At 40.6% G+C, this 21,039-nt stretch overlaps 1 protein-coding gene across 12 annotated transcripts in view; it reads left to right on the top strand.

Moving 5' to 3' along the window:
• The first annotated feature begins 564 nt into the window (after nt 1-564).
• CEP85L (centrosomal protein 85L) overlaps nt 565-21,039 on the top strand; it is a 234,927-nt gene continuing 214,452 nt past the window's right edge. For 10 of the 12 annotated variants that reach the window (XM_045391629.3, XM_065543254.2, XM_045391622.3 and 7 more), the window contains exon 1: nt 565-604. The gene's annotated coding sequence lies outside the window, so the exon portion shown is untranslated. Of the gene's footprint in view, nt 605-2,304; nt 2,404-21,039 lie in introns of all 12 variants that reach the window. The other 2 variants (XM_065543255.2, XM_065543252.2) reach the window with 1 other exon arrangement.

Below are 21,039 nucleotides of genomic sequence, written 5' to 3'. Positions count from 1 at the left end.
GAAACAAGGCCTTTGGTTTATATTTTCTGGCAGCTGAAACTATGGGTATTTTGTGGTAGAAAGTCTGTTGAGAAGAGAAGCAGTATATAGAGTGTTATCGTCTTCCCATGTTGGTTAGACTGACCTATTTCTCCATTAGAGTATTAGCAATAAATGCCCAACACTTTACTGAAAACAAATAACCATATTCCATTTTTGCTTCTTAGTAGCCAAAGCCTTGAGATTCACACTTACACAATGATGACTTCCAAACTCCATCCTGACAGATACTTCTTGAGCTGTCATAAGGCCTACGGAGAACATCTGGTCAATGTGTAGGTTAAGTTATCAGTGAACAATTATTGTGCCTCTGAGCCATGTTATAAAGCAAGGCATTGGGCCTCTCCAGTGCTGCAGCGTGTCCGGGCTGTGTGGGATGCAAAGTGTGTGCAGGAAACACGGTCACACTGTGGTTTTACACGGAAGCTCAGGTTGCCTCTTATGAATATGCATGATGGGGCTGGATCATGCTCTTGCCGCTTGAGTTTAGTTGAGCTTAACTTAACCCCCACATACCCATTTCCTGCCTATCATTTGAAGACGTTCCTTGAGGAGGTTTGAAAAAGTGAGTTGTTTCTCCAATTGTGGAGCATTTTCCTTTTTTTTCTCTTAAAGATGATGACAAACTGCACCCTGATTTATTTTTATTCACTGTGAGTCACTTGCTAGTCTTATTTTATAGATAATATTTTATACCTCTTGCTTAGAAGCAGACGGGAAAGTTCAAGGAAATACCCCCTTCATCAGAGGAAAAGTACTCCGATCTAGACTGCTATGATGGTGTCCTTGCTGGAGTCCTGATAAGCAGCCCTGTCAGGGGGAAAGGAACAGATGGCAAATGGTCTTTGCAGAGCAGAATTTAGAGTGTTTTTTTCTTTGTTTTAGAAGTGATTGTTACTCTGCATTTACTGTGAGCTCTGCGTACTCCTGAGAATGCAGAAAATAAGCTGGAAACTCTTTCCTATTCTTCATAAAACAGGTCACTGGATGTAAAGGGTACTTGGCCAACTGGGAGGTCACACACACACACACACACACACACACACACACACACACACACGCCAATTGTTGTTACCGGTTATCTTTATGAGAGGAAATGGGGGAGGGGAGAGGAGCTCTAGCTGCTCTGTTGCCAAAAGGCAGTGCTCCAGAAAGCCGAGGGGAGCCGCATGCGCTGGGAAATGCCAGCATGTGTCGCTCCCCAATCTGGCGTACACGCTCAACTCCTGTTTGACATACTTTACAAAGCAGACAGGGACTGGCAGGGGTGTTTCCTCCGGACAGACATTAATGAGTGAGGAAATGGGCAAATGTAGGTTGCTATGCAGTTGTTTTGCTGTTGATGTGGGAGCAAGGCCAGACAGCACTTAGACTCCGGGAATGCTCTCATGATTTCATGGAGGTCCCTACCCTCCCATACGAGAACTCATGCTCATGGTTTTTCCTTTAATGACAGCAGTTGGGGAGAAAATGTGCCTTCATCTAGATGTGCTGCTCTTGTTTCTCCTTGGGCTGTCAATCTCTTTCCGAGATCTGTTAGGTACAAAATTCTATATTACCAGTTTCTAATGAACTGTCTGTTTTGTTTGTTTGCTTTTAGTGTTAGTCATGCTTTTTCTATATAACATTCATGTTTTACAAATTGCTCAACACTGTTTTTGGCATTTAAAGTTCATGATTTAAGAGCTGATGGTTTTGCCTTGTCATTAAATGGTGAAATAACAGGGTTAAAATGAGGTTAACAGGATTTAGAACCCCTATTTGACCAGAGTGTTTCTTTCTCCTGAAAAATGGTGGGGAAAAGGGAAGGAGGAAGGAAGGAAGGAAAAAAGTCTATTCAAGGAAAAAATCTTAAATAGGTGAGATTATTGACTGAATTCAAGTTTATCTGAGCTAAACCTTTTCATATGCTGTTCCCATGTCATACTTTATTGATTTAACACATAGCTTTCAAGAGTATGTTCTGTGCCAGGTATATGAGAAAAACAGCATTTTGGCTACCATTTAATAACAGAATCTTTTAATTCTCTTCCCAAAAAGTAAGTTCTTTTTTCATTGTGTATCTCATATTCTATCTCCACTGCCACCAGAGTAATTAGAGTACCTGTGACTTTTATTAACATAATTTTGTTTCGGGAAAAGTTTATGGGTTATCTTTTCCCCGTATCCAGGTATCTTTACTCTGTTCAGCTATCCTGGACCACACAACTTAATCCAAGGCCTTGGAAGCATGTTGTATTTTAGTCTTGCAAATTTGTTTTTCAGTGAAATCTTTGCAGCCTTTCATCCCAGGCCCAGATTGCTTCTAGACACCTCGCTCATGAACTCCAGTTGCTTGTGTACTCATCTGTCTCCAGATAGGCTGTGAGTAACTTAAGGGCAGGGCCTGTGCCTTGTTCATCTGTGAAGTGATGGCAATATAGTCAGAACTTAATAAATATTTGCAGGAAGAAATGAATATTCCCAAAGATATCTTTGTCTACATATTCCAACCTTTTGGACTTCTATTTTATAGGATTGAACTCTAAGAGTTAGTAGGTTTGTCAGTTGAAGTCTATATATGTTTCTAAATTTTAGTAGAGGTTGCCAGATTGTTTCCTCCCCCACCCCCAAAAAAAACAAAAAACAAAAACAACTCTTTCTCCCATATTTCCACCAGTAACAGGTTGTATTGGTCTTTTAGATTTTTGCCAGTTTAGTAGCTATAAACTGATATTGCAAGTTTAATTTTTATTTTCCTGGCTATAAGTTGAGCTTGAGTATTTTTATATATGTTCGTTGGTTCAGATTTGCTGTTCTGTGAATTAAGGTTTTACGTATTTTGCCTATTTTAATACATAAAAGTTTGCACATATTTAAATATATTTACAAGCAAAAAACAACTCCTATACCTAAAAATTTCAAGCCACTTTACCTAAAAATTTCTATGTATCCTACAGAAATACTTAAATATATAAACAAAAATAAATGTATAAGCATCTCATTAGCACATTCTTTGTAATAACAAAAAATGAAGTTTAATAAAAAGAAAGTAGTTTAGTAAGTTATGGTGCTTCCTTATTGTAGAATAGAATGTGGAGCTAAAAAGAATGAGTTAAGGCCAGGTGCAGTGGCACATGGCTATAATCCCAGCACTTTGGGCGGCCGAGGCGGGAGGATCGCTTGAGCCCAGGAGTTTGATTGCATCCTGGGCAACATGACAAAATTTTATCTCTACAAAAAATACAAAAACTAGCCGGGCATGGTGGCGCACACCTGTAGTCCCAGCTGCTAGGGAGGCTGAGGTGGTGGGAGGATCATCTGAGCCTGGGAAGTTGAGGCTGCAATGAGCTGAGATTGTGCCAGTCTGGGTGACAGAGTAAGAGCCTGTCTCAGAAAAGAAAAAAAAAAAAAAAAAAGCAGATGAGGAGGAATATGAGAAGGAAACACAGAACTGCTGAGACCAGCCTGGAGGGACCAGTACTTGGGGTCACAGAGTTGGAATGCCATCCATGGCAGGGTTGTGATCTCTCTCCAGGAGAGAGAGCCTGGGCTCAGACAGGGAGACATGAAGATGAACTCATTCAAGGTTGGGGAGTTGCCAGGCCAATGAGGGGCAAGGGAACTGAGACACTGAAGAGAGTGGTTAAAGGGCTGGCTCGTGAGAGCTCCATGGGGTAGGGAAGCAGTGAAGTGAGGAAGACACTAATAGGGAAATAATTCTAGGACTGGAATCACAAAGCGAGAGTCTTTTTGGGGTGTGGGAAGAGTAGCTAAGTGAGAAGTGGAAGAGAAGGGGATTGTGATTGGAGAGAAAAGTTCCCTATGAGACTAGACCACATTGGTGAGGAGGATGGAAAGGAAAAAAGGATTTAGATGTTCAAAAATGTAAGCAAAGAAAATATGACATGGTGGTGTTGCCTGATATCTCAAGTTGAGAGAAGAAAAGTTAAAAGAGAATTGAATACTGGAAGACAGTGAAGGTTTTGTATAATTTAAAGTAAGTGGTACATAAAATAAAACTTCCAGGAGGTTCAAATGTATGTTTCATCAGTTGAGGTTACCCTATGATAAAAGTTGAAATTATATTAAAATTTTCTGAAACTTTCAGAAGACCTAACATCTCAAAGGGGCTCGATTCTAGAAGGAAAACTAGTAGCTTGCCAATTCTAGTTCTGGCTAGGCATTCTTAGAATACCTTAGAGTGGGTTTTAGTCTTATAGGGTTTCTGCTTTCAGAATATCAACAGGTCTTGACAAAAAAACTTTTGAAATTTCCCTCTACTGAAATGCTCCATCTGCATTTCAGGACAGTGATGGAAATGCATAAGCTTCATTTCTGGCACTTTGATTGATGAACTTAGACTTTAATATGAAGAAAACCACTGTTCTTCTATCTAGAAAATGAAACTAAAAATAATCCCCCTGTCAGAGTGTCTGTGTTCTGTGGTTCAATTTAAGGCAACTTATTGAGTATTCATTACATGCTGGATACAAGCCCTTCTCTGACAGAGAGCACTACCTGAGGAGCTGGGACACACACCTACGTGGAAGGCTGTGATACTTCTTAAGAAGCAGCTCTCGAAGCTACCCAATTAGCACAGTGCTCACTGTAGGCAAAAAGCTGAGAGCAACAATGTGGGGGTGGACTTAGCAGGAAAGGCCTCCTAGGCATTGCATAAATGCAAGAGGACAGAGAAAGAATTCACACCAGGGAAGGAAATTATTTATGGTATTGCAAGGGTGAAAAGATTTTTTTCAAATCTGGTATCTCTTACTCTGCCCTAGTTTTTGGACATATGGAGTTACCATTCCCATTAAATTATTAGAATGTGCCAGAAGACTTGGAATCCTTCAAGAACATGTTGTGAGAAGAGCTAACACACCTCCAATTATGCCTTTGGCACAAGTGTCATGTCAGATTGATGTCTGGAAAAGGATTGAGATTTAGAAAACCACATAGTGATTTCTTGTATTGTTTTATCTTTCATTTTGTGCAAATCGCACTTACCACACCATTAGTAGCTTCCTCACAACTCAACAATATAAGGATATGTTAAGAGGGACTTGCTAGCTAACTTGATCCCTAATGGAAACCCTTCACTAGGGAGGGCTGGATTTGATTCTGGGGTCAAGGCAAACACCCTTCAATGAGCCCATGCAACGCCTTGTAACTATATTTTAAACATTTTCATTGTTCCTTCTGCAGAAATTATATCTCTTCCTCCCTTCTGCAAATTGTCTTAGCCCAAAAGGATATTTTGTGCTTATTTAGTGTTATCTCACAGTCTGGGGCAATTATCAATAAAACAAGAAGTCAAAATCTAATAATAAAAGGCAGGATATGAGAGGGTATGCATCTCTGCTGCATGAAGAGAAGACAGCAGCACCTCTCGTTTTCTTTTAGAGACCATTCGGCCCCATGAGTTTATTAAAACAGAAGAAATAAGTTGAGAATGGAAAGGGGTGTGTGGGTGACATGGTTACTTAGCAACAGGGAAGCTTCTGGCTGATGTTCTGAATTGAACAAAGAAAAACAGGACAGCAGGGAATAAAGGAATGGGGGAAAAATGAAAGGGAGTAAAACAGATGTGGTTGGGAGAGAGGGCTAAGAAGGGGTGAAAAATAAAAGTCAGGGAAAAAGCATGAACAGAAATATGGTAAATACTTAGAAACAGGAAGACTGCGAATTTTAAAAAATGGGGAAAAAAAGCCACTGAAAGAAAGGTGAAAATAGCCAGAAGGGTAAGAAAACATCTGCAGTGGAAGCTGCTAGGCAAATGGAGGAATAAAATGCCCCAGTACCATGAACTCTCGCTTAAAACTAGGCTCTTCTGGCCAGGCATGGTGGCTCAAGCCTATAATCCCAGCACTTTGGGAGGCCGAGGCGGGAGGATCACTTGAGGTCAGGAGTTTGAGACCAGCCTGGCCAAGGCGGTGAAACCCTGTCTCTACTAAAAATACAAAAATGAGTTGGGCGTGGTGGCAGGCACCTGTAGTCCCAGCTACTTGGGAGGCTGAGGCAGGAGAATCACTTGAACCCAGGAGGTGGAGGTTGCAGTGAGCGGAGATCAAGCCACTGCACTCCAACCTGAGCGACAGCGCAAGACTTTGTCTCAAAACAAAAAAACAAAACAAAATAAACAACAAAAAAAAAACCCCACTAGGCTCTTTTGTGGTGTGTGAGGTCACACCAGGGTGCTCCTGAGGCAAGGGGCCCAGAACAAACCCCAAGCCACCAGTCTGTTGAGTCCACTCAGAAAATGAACCAGTAGGCAGGGTAGCTCCAGGGATATTTTTATGGTATTTTATTATAGGCATGAACCCTTAGAATGACCCTAAAATAACATGCCCCAAAAAGGAAATTCCAAAAGAATTGGATGTTAGTCAAGAAAACTTCTAATTTCACCTTTGATTCCTCCAAAGAGCTTAGTGTAATGTCATAGCCCAGAGTAGGTCAATAATTACAGATAGGTATGCCTTTCCCAGTGACTTTGCCACGCCGGTTACACGATATCTTGTAGGCATGTGTGTGTTTATTTATATTACGTGACAGGTATAGTTTGCTTCTATATTTGTCTCTTAAAAGGGCCACCATGTTTCCTAGTCCATCCTCTATATTTTTTGATCATTCACATATGCGTATAAATAATTTTTGAGCATTTGCTCAACAGAGATACATTTTTATTCATGAATTATATACATGTATTATCTAATAATACATGGGTCATTAGAATATGATGTACCTATTAAGAATGATGAGATACAGATAACATTAAATACATTTTTAAAATTTTAATTGGTTAAAGATTTTATTTTATTAATGGAGCTTTCACCTCCTCATCTTCACTTTCATTTCCCCACATAACCCTCACCCAAAAGTACCTACCAGATATTATAATACAAGAGCATGTGGTAGGCGCTCATAAAGCATTTGCAGTAAACAGGAGTGGAACAGCATTTTCCCAGTCCCTGCTCTGAGTCATCGCATTATATTTTACAGGGATGCAAGGAGTTACATTCTTATATTTCACTCCCATAGAGATTATATGCTATTTCTGTTTTTCTGCATATAAAATAGGACTGAGTTTTTAAGTTATTCCTCTTTGAAAAAGTTATCTGGTGGGGCCTGGTGGCTTATGCCTGTAGTTCCAGCACTTTGGGAGGCTGGGTGGGAGGCTCACTTGAGGCTAGGAGTTCAAAAAACTTTTATCTGTAAGGTTTGATTTTTAATTAAGTGTGGTTGAATAACAACATGCTTTTTAGTTGGCTTCTTCCCCACATTCCAGTAAAATGATAGCACACGAATCCTTATGAAAGGGTGGGGATATCAGTTTTTTATTACTGCGTAAAGACTACCGCAAAACTTAGTGGCTTAAAATAACAATGTATTTGTTCAAAAAAGACAAAAAGAAAAGAAAAATACATAAGCAAATAAAATAAAGAACTACAGAAATAACAAATTAACCCTCTCCCCCCATCCCCCCCAAAAAACTGATTTATTTGTTTTGCTAGGTTTTCTTGAGGTCTTGTTCAGAAGTCACAAATCGTCACTTCCGCAGCATTCTATTGGTAAAAGCAAGTTATAAGGACAGCTCAAATTGAAGGGGTGGTAAAATAAACTCCAGCTCTTTTTTTTTTTTTTTTTTGAGATGGAGTCTTGCTCTGTCGCTCAGCCTGGAGTGCAGTGGCGCGATCTACGCTCACTGCAAGCTCTGCCTCCTGTGTTCATGCCATTCTCCTGCCTCAGCCTCCCGAGTAGCTGGGACTACAGGTGCCCGCCACCATACCCGGGTAATATTTTTGTATTTTTAGTAGAGACGGTGTTTCACCGTGTTTGCCAGGATGGTCTCAATCTCCTGACTTTGTGATCCATCTGCCTTGGCCTCCCAAAGTGCTGGGATTACAGGCATGAGCCACTGCACCCGGCCAACTCTAGCTCTTGATGAAAAAAGTTGTAAACAATTTTGTGACTCTTTTTAATTCACCACATTTGAAAAATGTTAACTTGTTTTAGAAAGTGTAGGTTTTATCAAAAGGTCTACATAAAGAAATGCACACACTACTTTTTTCTCCCACTTGTTTCAACTACTTTGTAACTGAAATTGCAATTAATTCTTTTTCTTTTTGAGATGGGGTCTCCCTCTGTTACCCAAGCTGGAGTGCAGTGGTGCAGTTACGGCTCACTGCATCCTTGACTTCCCAGGCTCAAGTGATCTTCCCACCTCAATTTTCTGAGGAGCTGGGACCACAGGCGTGTATCACCACACCTGGCTAATTTAAAAAATATTTTGTATAGATGGGGTCTCCCTATGTTGCCAAGGCTAGTCTTGAGCTCCTGAGCTCAAGTAATCCTCCTACCTCAGCCTCCCAAAGTGCTGGGATTATAGGCATGAGCCACTGTGTCCAGCCAAAATTTTTAAAATTTAGGTAAATAAGAGGTAGTCATTTTGTAGGTATATATCCAATTAGTCATAGTGAATGATTAAAAAAAAAAAAAAAAGAATAGAATTTCCTCCAGAAAGTAAAAGCCCTATTATGCCAAAGCAGAGCTATCCATGGAGAGTAAATATAAAGCAAAATATTAATGCATTTGTTTCCAAGATTGAGCATTAGCCCTAAAATGCTATATTACTGTTATTCTTCTCTGCCTACTGGGTGAGAGAGAACATTTTTAGGTTCAATAGATGTTCCATCATATGGACCTTTTCTCTTCCTCCTTCCTAATAGAAACCCCAATTGAGAAACCTTTTTTTATAACAGGGGCTCAAGAATTACACAGGTATCTTAAAAGGCACTTTGGTGGTTTTCATGTGCTGGGGTAAAAAGAGAATATTCTGTGGTTGAAAAGGGCTCCTGATTTCAATAGTGACACTAAGATGGAAAAGGGCAAATAATGGCACCTAACTGGCAAATTTACGGTGGGCATGCTCATTATAATAATAGCAGTAGAGCCCCGGTACGGTGGCTCACGCCTGTAATCCCAGCACTTTGGGAGGCTGAGGCAGGCAGATCACTTGAGGTCAAGAGTTCAAGACCAGCGTGGCCAACATGGTGAAACCCCGTCTCTACTAAAAATGCAAAAATTAGCCGGGCGTGGTGGTGCGTGCCTGTAGTCTCAGCTACTCAGGAGGCTGAGGCAGAAGAATCGCTTGAACCCACGAGGCGAGGTTGCAGTGAGCCGAGATCATGCTATTGCACTCCTCCAGCCTGCATGACAGAGCAAGACTCCATCTCAAAAAAAATAATAATAATATTAATAATAATAGTAGCAGTAGAGTTGGCATGGCATTCAAAATAATACATCCTTCAAACATCTCCAGAAATCTTTTACATATAATGGATTTACAAGGAAAAACAGATGAGCAGCCCACCAGGTGTCTAATTCAGTTGAGTATTGGAAAATCCTCCAGGATTAGTGGCTATAGCTTTGGTGTTGTGTTCTTGAACTCAGTCGTTCTGGTGGTGTCTTTTTATTTCTTTTCTTTTTTGAGGCAAGGTCTTGCTCTGTCATCCAGTCTGACATGCAGTGGTGTGATCACGGCTCACTACAGCTTTGACCTCCTGGGCTCAAGTGATCCTCCCACCTCAGACTCCTGAGTAGCTGGAACGTCAGGCATGTGCCACCATGCTCGGCTAATTACTTAATTTTTTTGTAGAGATGGGGGTCTTGCTATGTTGCCCAGGCTGATCTCAAACTCCTGGGCTAAAGTGATCCTCCCACCTCAGCCTCCCAAAGTGTTAGGATTATAGGCATGAGCCACTGCACCTGGCCCATGGTGCCCTTCTGATACTTGCCTCTCTAGTCCTTCCAGTGATTTTGTAAGCACTTCATTCTCTGTCTTAAGACTCTTTGTATTTAAAATACTTAGAGTGGTCCACTGCACTGAACACAAATGCATTCTAATAAGCCCCTGAACCCTCGCTGGGATTATTTTCAGTTTCTGGACGTATTATTAGTAAAAATGACCTCAGCAAATTGACAGAATTCTGACACTGACCCTCTGACCTATAGAATGGAGTCTAACACAGTTATCATGGTTCAGAATGACTTTGTGAAAGCTCAGAGGGTTACCTTCATTGTCAAAATAGTAAATCAAAAAATATTCTGTTATACTTCATTGAAAAAATTGCTGTAATTTTTTTTTTTTTTTTGCACTACATTCCTGGGGAAATCATAGAGCTGGAGGTCACTGTGCTTCCTATCACATCCCCACTTAACTCTTCAACTGCTGGCCAGTGAGAAAGACGGATGAGTCTTAGATAATTCCAGGGGATAACTGTAGGCTAAGTCAAGTGATAACTTGTCTTTCAAGTATATATGATCTTTCAAATGTAGTCTCCTTATCACAACAAATCAAGACACACTGTGGGATATTGATTGCAGCTTTCATCTGGACAATCCTTTTTTTTTTTTTTTTTTCTGCTTCAACAAAGAGAGAAAGAACATCAGAAGTAGTATGACTTTACCTAAAACAGCAGAACTATGTTTTCAACTCAGAGTTATGTTACTTCTCTATTCTCTGTGCCATAAGTTGCTCTAAAGGAACTTTGTCATATCATCCAGGGCTGTGTTGAAGATAATATTATGATGACTCTGGAGAACAGAAAGTGACTAGTATTTTAGATTAAGACCATGCATGCCAGAAAGTAGAAATAAATCTCATGATAATTCAGTGATGTTTCTTGGGATCCAGTGTTGCATGACGTGAATTTATCCTTTCAGTGTCAAGAACAATTTATTTCTCACCTCTAGAAAAAAGTACTATGATGGATGGTGTTCTCTGGATTTTAGAAGCAACATATATCACATTTTGTATGACCTTTAGCTCCTTTTTTTGAGTGATCTGAAAGGCTGACAGCTTTGAATAGGGCCCAGAGGAAGGTTCCAGCTGGTCCAGGCTGCAGCTTTTTTTATATGGCCCTTAGGACCCAGTGGGACCGGTGGTACTAAAAAATCAAATGAGTCTGCAGAAAGACTGAATATGAAGTTTGCAGCAGGAACGTCAGGGTTTTAGAGCAAAGCTGTAACTTCTTCAGTGAGTAGCCATTCATTCTTCTTTGAAGGAATAGCACTTGGCTTAATACTGGGCCTTGATAGAAACCAGGTGACTATGAAACACAAGCTGCCTATCATGAAGTGAATGTTATCTGATCTACCCAGCTGTAAAGTCAGACATACTCAAGTGGAAATAGTATATACGTGAGTGCATCTGAGCATGTCCTGAGAGCTCAAGTTTCACATACTGATGGATTTTCTTCCTGGCATTCATCCTCATGCCACACCGCCACCTCTCCACCAGCCATCACGACTTCATGAATAGTTCTCTAGTACCAGTTAACTGAAGAAAACTAGCATAGTTTACATATAGCTCTGAGAGTAAGCTGGCATCACTAAAAGTGAATGTACAAAATAGATTACTGAAGTGCTACTCAGTTCCACTCAGTCCCACCAAAGTGAAGGTGGAGAAGGAAAATTATCCTAGTATGCAGAGCTTGAGTGGTACATCGTCCTTGATTTTTCTAGCAAAGAGAGAAATGCTGATGGACAGTAACAAATAGTTTGGTCAGATTTTCATGGAAGTGGAAAGAAAAAGACCAGAGGACTGGTGACAAGTATCTGGATGGGTCTCAAAATGGGACTATCATATGAAGACATTTGGGATTCATATAAATGTGACAACATTGGTTGTCAATCCAATAGCTATACCCCTTCTTTGTGAACAAAACTTCAGATTTGTACAGGTGTCCAAGTTTCTCCATGTGACTTTATGCTCCAGAGAAGGCTGACCACACCTCTACCCTTGCAGATGAATCAGCGAGTCTAAGTGATCATGGTGATTCTATTCCCCTTGTGAGCCTCAAAAAGGGCCATACAACCCCATTTTAGCCAATGAGAAATTGAAGGGAGTCTGCTGTGGGGTTAGTTCAATGGGGGTTTATCTACTAAAATACAAACAATAGATAGTCCCCTTTTCTGCCTTTAGATGTTAGTGTGAAGATGTGTCTCCTGAAGCACCTTAGTCTACTTATGACTATGAAAGATGCTAAGGTTATATGCTCAAGATTGCAAAGCGAAAAGATGGGAAGGACCTGGATCCTTAATGAAATTGTTGAGCCATCTAATCCACTACCTCTTGAGCCACCGTATCTTAGAGAACTTTTTAACATGTGAAGTAACAAATTCTTAATTGTTTATATCAACTGTCCAAGGTTTTTATTTTTTTGAAGTCAAAAATATCTTAACTGCTAACAACAACAACAACAACAACAAAAAGCCCTCTGGAGGCTTAGTAAGCCGGTGGACAAAATAATCCACCCTGCAAATGTTAGTCAGTCTCCTTCCCCATTGATCCTGGGGCTCACTCAATGGGCTCACGAAAAAAGTGTCTACAGCAACTTGGATGCAGAGTATGCACAAGCTCAACAATATGGACTTTCCATCACCAATGCTGGCTATCACTGCTGAGTGCCCAACTAGATAGCAGCAGAAGTAAATCTTGAACCTCTGACATGATGTCATATTCCAGGAGGCCATTCAGCCACAGGGAGGCAGGTTAATTTATTGGCTGTGTATCATCAGAGAAGAGATAGAAATTCGTCCTTACTGTAGTGGTTACTTATTCTGGATTTGGATTTTATTTTCCTATCTAACATTTCTTTTTCTTTTCTTTTTTTTTTTTTTTTTTGAGACAGAGTCTCGCTCTGTCACCCAGACTGGAGTGCGGTGGCGTGATCTCAGCTCACTGTAACCTCCCGGGTTTAAGCAATTCTTCTGCCTCAGCTTCCCGAGTAGCTGGAATTACAGGCATGTGCCACCACATCAGGCTAATTTTTGTATTTTTAGTAGAGATGGGGTTTCACCATGTTGGCCAGGCTGGTCTCGAACTCCTGACCTGAGATGATCCGCCCACCTCAGCCTCCCAAAGTGCTGGGATTACAGGCATGAACCACTCTGTGCCCAGTCTCCTAATATGCCTGTCTAACACTTGCTAGTACAACCATGCTGTATATACTAAATACCTCGTACAAAGGGGGATCATACCTGGTTTGCCCAAGTCAGTTCCAGTTTACTGCTGTTTTCCTGGTGTAATTAGTAGCCCTCATCACCCTCAAAAGCACTCCAGTTCAGATGACAAATTATAAAGGCATCTTACTTACACACCATCATGGTACCTTGTACACATTACTTTTGATCTGGACACCCATTTTTAATTAAACAACCAGTAGAGCTTATGCTTATGACTTACCATATGTTTATTAACTAGAAATAGACAAACAGCTATAAGACAAAATGCAAAATTGTGACACTGTCCTTTAGAATGTGACATATTCTCTGAACCAGTAGTTCTCAAAAGGTGATTCCAAGACCAGCGACATCAGCATCACTTGGGTGCTTGTGAGAAATGCAAATAATCTAGCTTCATCCTAGAACTACTGAATCAGGAAGTCTTGGAGTGGGCACAGCAACGGATGTTTAAACAGACCCTCTAAAAAGTATTGGTGCACATTAAAGTTTGAGAGCCACTGCTCTGAAATATCAACCAAAACTGTTGCTCTTTTTCCCTCATAGCCACAATACATCCTAAAAACCAAGCTGTGGAAGTAGGAGTTGGTCACTCATTATTACTTATAATGATCCATTTGCAAATTATTTGCTTCTCATTTCTGTAATTCTGAACCTTGCTGGTTTAGAGGTTTTAGTACCTCAAAAAAAAGATGCATCCACCAGGGGAGAAACAGTATTCCATTGAATAAGAAACTGAGATTGCCATTTGACCATGCTTATATCTTCTAAAAACTTGGTAAGCAGGAAAAAATGGTTTACGCTATTGGATTAAATGATTGATCGTGTCTATAGAGAGTAAATGGGGTTGCTTCTAATGTTTAGAAGGAAAGAGTATGGGTGGAACAAAGAGGGTCTCTGGGGTACCTTCCACACTGCCATGTCTACAATAAAAATTTAATGAAATATTTCAACAACCTTACATAAACAGGACTACCTTTTGGCTCTGATCCCTTAGTAATAACAGTCTAGGTCACTCCACCAGGGAAAGAATACTGACAATCCAAGATGTAGACTGGAGGGAAAGGGAACATGGGATGGCTGGTGAAATAAGGAAATTGTTGCTATATGGCAACTGCCAATTTGTAATCAATTGCAGAAACGCATATTGTGGTATCTGCCCCCGCTTTTTTTTCCATATTATGTACTATATTTCATTGACTCTCCAATGCATATTTATGTACCTTTATTTCTATGAAAGAAAAACACTTCCCACTGAACTATGATGTGATGCTGCTTGCTTTCACTTAGAATTTTTATTTTATACCTTGAGAGAGAGATTTTGGGGTTTTAGACACAAATTTCCATCACATGTCACTCTTCTGCATGCACTAAAATTTTTCTAAAAAATCAGTTAAGGTACTACTAAGGCAATGAGAATTACATCACAATTGCCACCCAGTTGATAGCAATTATAAGATGCTATTGATTGATTTCAGACATGGTAGATTATTGGAAAAATGTATTTTAAATTGGTAAAATATGACACATATTTATATTTTAACTAATTTTCCTTTTATATTTTCTTTCTGTCCATTATTTTATATTAAGTGGTGGTAATAAATTTGAACAATGTAATCTATAGTTTATATCAAGATGGGATTATGATTGAACTGGGAAATGAATGAACATCATTACCCAAAAGTTCTGGACTTGAAGCTGGATGCCGTAACTGATTACATACTGGTTTCTCTTGGGAGAGCAGTTGAGTGTGTTTTTTGCTGTTTTGGATATATCTGCATCACATTAGGTAGACACATAAGTAAAGATAAATAAAGAAGAGAATAAATGTAGTTAGGCAGTCAAAGGTGTGGACTGTAGTGGTCACTGTTTTTATGTTTTTTTTTTTCCCTTTCTTTCTGTTTGGGAAATTCCTCACCTCCTTTTGAGTCTTGCTGGAAGTCAAACCTCACCATTTACCCCAGAAGCCCAAAATGCTAGATACTTACTTTCCAGTCCTCCATGCAACATGGGTATATACTCTAGATTCAAACCCACGGACTTTGAAATTGGGGGCTAATTTTGCAAATAAGAAGAGAGAAGGGAACATTTCTGCTTGTGACTGTAGCAGCCATGTCTAGTTTCTAAAGATAGCATGGCCAGCCACATCTACAGCAGTATCCAATGCATAATGCCAACAGTGTCAACTGGGCCAGCTGTGACATCTGATGCTAAGTGGCAGCAGCAGCAGTGTCCACATAGGACCAGCTTTGTGATATGATTTTGGCTGTATCTCTGGGTGCACAACCTCTGAGCCCATTTGCTGTCCTGGACAGTGCAGGCCAACCAATAGCCTTTCAATAAATCCTTTTTTGCCCAAATCAGGCAGAGTCCATTTGTATTGTTTGCAGTGAGGCTCCCTGGATGACATAGATCTTCTGTATCATAAGATATTGTTCCAAAAAATTATTTTTGCAGCACTAACATTGGTTTCAGAATGAAATGTTTCTTTGCGAGTTTTACTTTTTGATAATATTAAAAGTTAAGAAAGACAAATGTTCATCCACCTACCAGTAATATGGTAAGGGTCAATCTCCCGCTGGTATAAAAAATTAAGGAGGAAAATAGCTCTCTTTAAATGCATGGAACTTTTTAAGAAATGTATTAATAATTGACTCAATGAAAACAAAATATGAGGTTTGGAAATGGAAAATAAAGGCCATTCCCTCCATAAAGCTGTGGTGCTAGCCCTTCACTGTACTTGCTGCTATACCAGAGGAGCAAATGGGCAGCACTCTTAGTCTCACAGGGATTTTAAAAATTTATCATTGGACTATTATTGCTTATAAGCTGAATGTCGTAATTTCAGCTGTTTTTCCAACAAGTTGGGTTAGAGGTCTCTGCTTTCCTTCTGCCTCATCTCAGCAGCTGGATCACATGAGTCCCACCTTCAGAATCTGTCTATGCCTCTTAGGCCCAATCCTAATCTGAAGAATTTAAATAGCCCCAACCTTACATTTCGGCCTACTATGTGCTGGGCATGCTTCTAAGTAACAAGGGTGACGCATCATCCAAAAGACACAAAGTTCAAGCTTTAGTGGAACTTCCTAATGATTTCCTGCCTGCCAGCAAAAATCCCTGAAGCCCCCTTCTATCAACGTATCTATACTTCCATCAATGTATCTATGTCTTGTTTCTTCTGCCCTTAACTAGCTCACTGCGGTCTCTTCCCAAATCTGAAAGTGTGGTGGGAAGTCTTCATAGACTTTTAGATAAAAGAAATTGAGCATTGTTGCTTTTCTAATTTGGGATGTTAATCTTTTTCTTACTTTAGATGTCCAATTTTATGCTTTCATACAATTGGCATGATACATTTATGCTTTCCTTAATTAAATAAAACCCAGATGTTTCAAAGTAGTCAATGAGAGAGCATCTCTTCTTGATAGGGGAGGTTGACCTTACAGTCCCAACTCCTAGCTCTGAACACTCTCCTCAGGGATTATTTTTACTATATCACCTGCAGGCCTCGAAAGGCAAAAACTAATGCCCTGCTTTCAGTGCTTTGTCCCATATATGGACATACAGTTCTTCCTTGCATACCATTTAGTTCAACTGAGGCTGACGTGATGCCCAATTAAGCTTTACTGGAGGTTAGAATGTAACAAAATGGCAGCGAGTACTAAGAGTAGGACCATGAAACTAAATACTCTAACATATATTGCATAGCTTATTCATCTTCAGTTTTTAACCCATTGCAGGGCTCTTTCCTTTCTTTCTTGAGGTCTGTTTCTGCAAGTACATATTCTCAAATATTTGGCCTTGTCATCATTAAGACCCAGAAAGGGATGGCAGCTTCCACATACTCAGCCTTGTCCCCTCACCCTGAGTTGCTCCCTGAGGGCCTCCCTCCTCTCCAGATAGTTGATCCTAGTAATAACAAGCTTCATGGAGGAAGCAAAGACATCTCTAGGGACATAGCCTAACCCAAGCAATCCTACTCCGAGTAGACATAGCAAGTATTAGGCCTTTTCCAAGAGCAGGTAACAAAAATGTATCTCAAAGTTGCTTAAGAAAAATAAGTCATGTAATTTTGCAAAGAAAAATTCTTTGTTTAAGAAAATGGAAAAGACAGATCTTGTTTGCTTCAGGTGTGGCTGAGCACAGAGGTTTAAATGATGCCTGTCTTTTGCCTTTTTTTTTTTTTTTTTTGGAGATGGAGTTTTGCTCCTGTTGCCCAGGCTGGAGTGCAATGGTGTAATCTCAGCTCACTGCAACCTCCGCTTCCTGGGTTAAAGCGATTCTCCTGCCTCAGCCTCCCGAGTAGCTGGGGTTATAGGCATGCGCCACCACACTGGCTGATTTTGTATTTTTAGTAGAGATGGGGTTTCTCCATGTTGGTGAGGCTGGTCTTGAACTCCCAACTTCAGGTGATCCACCCGCCTCAGCCTCCCAAAGTGCTGGGATTACAGGCGTGAGCCACCGTGCCTGGCTAGAGACGGGGTTTCACCATGTTGGCCAGGCTGGTGTTGAACTCCTGATCTCAGGTGATCCACCTGCCTTGGCATCCCAAAGTGTTGGAATTATAAGCATGAGCCACTGCGCCTGGCCTCCTTTGTCATTTGACAGAGACTTTTACTCTTTGTCTTTTTCTCTTTTTCAGTCTCTTTCTTTTAAACTGTCTCTCCCTCTTTCTTTTTGTCTTTCTCCTTTCTTTCTTTCTTTTTTTTTCCTGAGACAGGGTCTCACTCTGTTACCCAGATGGGAATGCAGTGGTGTGGTAACAATCACTCTAGCCTCTACCTCCCAGGCTCAAGTGATCCTCCCACCTCAGCCTCCTAGTAGCTGGGACCACAGAGAAGCACTACTATGTCTAGCTAATTTTTTATTATTTGTGGATATGAGGTCTCAATAGGTTGCCCAGGCTGGTCTCCAACTCCTGGGCTCAAGTGATCCTCCTGCCTCTGCCTCCCTAATCCCTGGGATTAGAGACATGAGCCACTATGCCCAGCCCTTTCTTTTCTTTCTATTGAGTCAACTTTAAAGAAAAATTCCCCATATTTTGGCAAAAATGGCCACCAGCAGCTTTGGATTTATGTTTAACTACAGCAATCCCAATGAAAAGAAAAAGATGTAACCTCTCTCCTAATGGTTTCAGCAAAATTACAAGGCTGGTTGGGCCAGTATGGCTCCCTGAACCAATCCTGGAACTGATGGTGGAGTGCAGTGATTGAGCAACCAATCCTGGAACTGGTGGTGGAGTGCAGTAATTGAGCAGTCTGGATGATGGACTCACTCCTGTGGAAGGGACCATAATGCCACGGGATTAAGAGTCCGGCCAGGGAGCAGAGAGGTATTTCCTTAAAGGAAAAGCTTCAGATCATTCAAAAAGTTAGAGATCCATGTATAATATGGTATTCCCAATATTCATTCTGAAGATTTGGGTATAAAAGGGCAGGAGAGTATTAGAGTTATAGTTAGACACGACAAATTTGATATGGTCTGCAAGTCAGACACGGAAGAATGAGGAATCATAATTACAAGATTGTTTCAGTCATAAGCAAACTGAGGCATTGTATCAATCACCAAAAGTGTAGAAAATGGTCTCCAAAGTATTAGGGGAATCTGCATCCTAAACAAGATCAAATGCCAAGACTGCTTCAGGGATAAAGAGTTGCTTTTAAGTAAACTGAGCTAATCAGAAGGAAAAATCTGGGCCAGGCATGGTGGCTCATGCCTGTAATCCCAGCATTTTGGCATATCAAGGCAGGAGGATCGCTTGAGGCCAGGAGTTCCAGACCAGCCTGGGCAACATAGTGGGATCCTAGCCCTATTAAAAAAATAAATAAAAATAAAAGAAGGGAGGGATCAGCATGTAAAACTATACCTGGGACAAGAACTGCAAATAACTGACTTCACTGAAGTGGGGAAGATAATGTACTCTTATAAGCAAAACATACTGTGAACAGATAAGAATGTATCACTATTGCAATTCATCTCTTTTTATTAATCTTACTAAATGCTTGAATGAATGAGTTGTACTCATGAGGCTTCAAAACTAAAACAAAATGGTTGGTTCTTCTGCTGGTTGCAGGTTACAATTACCTTAGCTTGGAAATGATAAGGCTGAGTTGGTTTAGTAATGAAGAGGAGATCATATTCACAAGCACTGATCAATTATTTATTTTAGCACTGTAGTCATTAATTTATTGATTTCTCATTCCACAGCAAATCTAATGAAGCAAAAAACTTAAATTTTTTTTCTGCTACATTCTGTAGTAGAAAGAATTCCCTATCTCTTCTCATTCCTAACAGACTAGAGGTTTTGAGACCATTTTCCTCACAAAACACTTGAAACAACCTATGAACAACTGAAAGGTTGAAGGTTTGAAAATAAGCGAATGGACAATAATTTTCCTTACCAAATAAGAACCATCAAAATTATTGCATATGAAGTTACATGCAGCATCCTAAAGTAGGAAGTTAAGAACTCAGAATTTAACTTGAAATATTTCAAGCTTAAATTTGAACAATTATTTTACAAATTTTTTTAATGATGTAACTCATAGGCCTAATTTGGCTACCCCTGAAAGCAGAGGTTGCGACAAAGACTTGGCTACAGGTTGTGTGTAGTGGGGAGGTAATCCCAGAAAACAGAAGTAAGGGAGCAGGGAATATGACACAGGAGGAGAAGTCGGTACAAGAAGGTGTTATTGAAGTCTCTGCTGAAGGGAAGAGCGCATCAGTTCTTCTGGGACTTCTGGGAAGTGTAAATGTCTTCCAGAGCTTTCCGTTTGAAGGAAGTGTGGATGAAGGTGGTTCCCATGTTGGTTGATGGCTGATATGTGTACTGGGGAACGTAAACATGGTCCTGAAGTGGTCCACACACATGCCCAGTGGCTCTGGGGCATAAGAGAGGCCCAAGGCTGAAAAATAGAATAATTCTTTAGCTGCCTGAGGTGTGCCCCTGTCAATGAGGAGGTGAGCCTGAGCTCCTGGGGAACTCTCACTGCAGCTGCAGCTGAAACAGGAGTGGGCCAAAGAAATGGAAATGAGGCTCCAACATACCTGCTACATCAAACAAATAGATGTGAGGACCAAATCTGGCTCATGATTTATCAGTATTAGACTTGTGGTCAGTTGGCTTAGAAATTCACAAACTGATAAGAGTGCAAAAGGTTTACTGGAAAATAAATAGATAAATAAAAATATAAATTTACACACGGAATTCATTGCATGATCAAACTGACTTCTCAGAGATTCTAGGGATAAAGTACAGAACTGTAAAACGAGGGCCAATTTCTGCTCTTCATTTCTGCATTAATTTAACAAATTTAATGAACATTTACCATATGCTAGGTGCTGGAGTTACATCAATGAAAAAGATAAAGCACCTGCCCCGTGGAGCTTGCATTCTGTTTGGGAGATAGTCAGCAAGCAATAAGTTTCGGACTTTTCAGTAAAAAATAAAACAGAGGACCAGGTGCTGTGGCTCACGCTTGTAATCCCAGAACTTTGGGAGGCTGAGGCAGGTAGATCACCTGAGGTCAGGAGTTTGAGACCAGCCTAGCCAACATGGTGAAACCCGTCTCTACTAAAAATACAAAATTAGCCGGGTGTGGTGGCGGGCACCTGTAATCCCAGCTACTTGGGAGGCTGAGGCAGGAGAATCACTTGAACCTGGGAGGCGGACGGAGGTTGCAGTGAGCTGAGATCATGCCATTGCACTCCAGCCTAGGTGACAAGAGTAAAACTCCGTCTCAAGAAAAACAAGGTAAGGTAGTATTGTGAGAGATAGGGCTGCTGTTTTAGATAGGGCAGGCTTCAAAGGCTTCTCTACATGAATGACATTTGAGGGGAAACCTGGATGAGAAGGACTGAGTCAAATGAATATCAGGGAAAAGTATTCTAGGCAAAGGAAATAGACTATGTATGAGCCCTGAGGTCAGAATAAGCTTTTATGTTTGAGGAGCAACAAGATTAATATGAGTGAAGTTGAGGGTGAGAGAAGTGGTTACG

This window comes from Macaca fascicularis, chromosome 4 (genome assembly GCF_037993035.2).
Source record: "Macaca fascicularis isolate 582-1 chromosome 4, T2T-MFA8v1.1".
Classification (NCBI taxonomy): Eukaryota; Metazoa; Chordata; class Mammalia; order Primates; family Cercopithecidae; genus Macaca; species Macaca fascicularis.
The sequence above is the reverse complement of the archived record's forward strand: the minus strand, read 5'-3'. Positions and strand labels throughout refer to the sequence as shown.